Genomic DNA, 3,516 nt, shown 5'->3' on the forward strand with positions numbered 1-3,516 from the left:
ACATGCATATCAGATACTATTCTTCCCTAGGTGAATTTATAATTATACAAGATTATCTTTCATAAAAAAAATAAAAGCAACATAAAATTAAGGGCTAAATTGTTCTGCACAGACTAGACAACAAGCACTGAAGTGTAAGGTGCAAGAGAGAACAGTCAGAGAGAGCTTTATGAAGAAGGGGAAATTGTGTACATCAGTCTGAATGAATGAAGCTAGAAGAACAGACACAGAAGGGGCAGGAAGGACAGCCTGAGTAAGGCAGAGAGATGATGATATCAGCCTAATTAACTCTGAGGATAAGATCCAATGGCAGGGAAATAAAAATATATGTCCACACAATAACTTGTAAATGAATGTTCATGCAGCGTTACTCATAATAGCCAAAAAGTACAAACCACCTAGAGGTCCATCAACTGATGAATAGATAGTTGGTATAGCCATGTGATAAAATATTATTTGACAATAAAAAAACAAAGAAGTACTGATACGTGCTAAAGATGAATGAACCCTGAAAACATTATGCTAAGTGAAATGAGCCAATCATAAAGGACTATATATTGTATGGTTCCATTTATATGAAATGTCCAGAACAGACAAATCTATGGAGACACACAGTATGTGGTGGTTGCCTAGGACCGGGGAAGGTGGAGGGACATGAGAGGGATGGAGGGTGGTGGTGACAGCTGAGGGAGGCAGGGTTTCTTTTCAGGGTGATGGAAATGTTCTGAAATTGCTTGTGGTGACGGTTACAGAATCTGTGAATACACTGACAGTGAGTTGTATACCTTAAATGAGTCAATGGTATGGTATGTGAATTATATCTCAATAATCTTGTTTTTAAAAGTCCTATGGCAAGATCTAGATAATTTTAATTCTCCATTTTGTAGGTACATATTAATATTACATATGATCTATTTCTATGCTTTTACAATATATTTAAAATTAAAGGAAAATGAAGGAAATACCTCAACTTTTTAAATAGTTTGTAAATTAACCAAAAACATTTGCATTTTAGAAAACAGTATAATGGCCTTCCTGTACAAGTTAATCTGAAATCCAAGAAATAAATATATACAGATTCTATATCCATTCACAAAAGTAAAGATAATAAAAAAGACAAATTGATCGACACTTATGTGTACCTATGGAAATAACATTCATCGGAAATCAAGCAGGTGGGGGAAGAGAAGGGGATGGGTAAATTCACACCTAACGGGTACAATGTACACTATCCGGGGGATGGGCACACTTATAACTTTGACTCAAAAGGTGCTCAAGTAATTTATGTAACCAAAATGTTTGTACCCCTGTAATATTCTGAAATTAAAAAAACAAAAAAAAAGATAATTTTCTGGAACATTCCATTAAACATTATCCTCTGATTTAATCTGGCTTGCCTTACCATGGCAATAGAGAAATCATAAAAACTACTGTTTAACAAGAAAAAAGTCTCTGAGAAATGATGCATAATTCTCAGCTTTCCTAATGGTAAATATTAATACTATAAAAAAACATGTATACGATCATAAGAAAAAAATGGCAGAGTGAAAGTGAAAGTTTAAGAAATAAGTACATTATAAAGATAACAAAATTGTAATAAGATTAACTATAATGAAAATAAAAAAGAAAATTGTAATATCCTAAAACACTTTATATTGTTGAACCAGCTGTAGATTAATTGTTGACACATTAATCTACATGACATGTTAGGATTTCATACGTACTTGACTTCTGATTTGACCTAATTTCTTCTTTAAATCCTGTGTCTCATCTTCTAAATTAAGGCGATAACGTGATGTAACCTCTAGGGAAGCCTCTGACATAGACTGTTTTTTTAGGGTATCAGCCAGTTCTTGTTGAAGTTGTCTCACAACTACCTGATGAGATAATTTTTTGTTACTGATTTTATAAATCACATTATTAAATTATGTCAATAATGTTTAACTCTAACATATATAATTTGAAAAATAGCACCATATACATCAGTTCACCTTCTTTTTCTCATGTGTACACATTCCTGTTTATCACCGAATTCGGTGAAGGACACAGAAGGTGTTATCTTCCTGTCGAATCAGTATTCTGTTATTTAGACAACAGATTCAGCCCACTAGTCATTTGTCTCTTGGTGAATCTGCAATGCTTAACAACCTACTGAAGTCTCAAAAAGAAGTGGGGTGTGGGGGGGTACTGGTGGTGGTAAATTCTGCACTGTGAAATGTTTTCCCTCTTTTTGATTAGAAGCTCAAATCAACCTCAGAGTTCTTCACATATTTAATATTCAACCACATGCTCAAATCCTTCCAATAGATTCCTATCTCAGAATAAAAGCAAAACTCCAATGGCCCTAAAGGCCCTACGTAACCCGGCCTCCACCTCCCTCTCTGCCCTCAGCTGCTACAACTCTCTCCCCTACTCACTCCATTCCCACTATACAAGAATCCTGACAGCCTCATTAGTCTGAAAATGGAGACCCAATGCCAAACTATTAATAATAAATCACAGATAGCTACAACTATCTTTGTAGTAGACAAAGTTATATACAAATGGTAGTTATTGAGCCATGAAATAATAATTATGAGCAAAATTATTTGTAAAGATATTCACGGTAAATTGTAGATACCAGTGAGAAGATTATATCAAATATGATTTTGCTAAAATTCACGTCTCCCAAATTATGATTTAATAAAAGATAGATCCCTTTAAGGAATTAAGAGGTCTTATAAGAATACATAAATTGAGATCGAAATATTTTTCAGATTTAAGTCAAATTAACATAAAAAAGTAAAATTATACCAACTAAAATATATAAAAAGCTACTGAAGGAAAAGTATTACAAGATACAGCAATACAATTTAGTTCATCTGGAAATCTGGAATTAACAGTCAAAGTAACCCACTTAATTGAATCTTAATTTCGAAATACTCATTTCGGGTATGAGCTTTTTTGTTTATCATCATGATCTTAAAATGGGCCAACATAAAGACATTAAAATTGTTATTTCAGGCCAGGCGTGGTGGCTCACACCTGTAATCCTAGCACTCTGGGAGTCTGAGGCAGGAAGATCACTTGAGACTAGAAGTTTAAGACCAGCCTGAGGAAGAGCGAGACGTCAGCTCTACAAAAAATTAGCTGGGCGTGGTGGCGTGCACCTGTGGTTTCAAGCTACTCCGGAAGCTGAGGCAGGAGGATCACTTGAGCCCAGGAGTTTGAGCTTGCAATGAGCTAGGCTGATGTCACCACACTCTAGCCCAGGCAACAGAATGAGACTCTGTCTCAAAAAAAAAATTGTTATTTCAGGAGTATAAGACTACACCGTTAATATTAGTCTATATCTATTAACAATTTGTAATTTAACCTCTTAAAATTTCATAGGTGACATAATGTTTTTATGCAAAGTAAAGCATCTCTCAGCTCTAACTTTCATCTGGTGGAAACATGGTATGTTTCTAAGCTGATATAGTAAATACGTTTATCATCTATTTATTTTTATATTCAACTGATTCAATATTTATCTGT

At 34.3% G+C, this 3,516-nt stretch overlaps 1 protein-coding gene across 1 annotated transcript in view; it reads right to left on the reverse strand.

The window, feature by feature from the left end:
* Positions 1 to 3,516, reverse strand: part of ANKRD26 (ankyrin repeat domain 26) — a 177,127-nt gene that overhangs the window by 29,784 nt on the left and 143,827 nt on the right. The gene's annotated exons all lie outside the window — the stretch shown is intronic.

The sequence above is a fragment of the Propithecus coquereli genome, unplaced genomic scaffold (assembly GCF_000956105.1).
Source record: "Propithecus coquereli isolate 6110/MARCELLA unplaced genomic scaffold, Pcoq_1.0 Scaffold45, whole genome shotgun sequence".
NCBI classification, from domain to species: domain Eukaryota; kingdom Metazoa; phylum Chordata; class Mammalia; order Primates; family Indriidae; genus Propithecus; species Propithecus coquereli.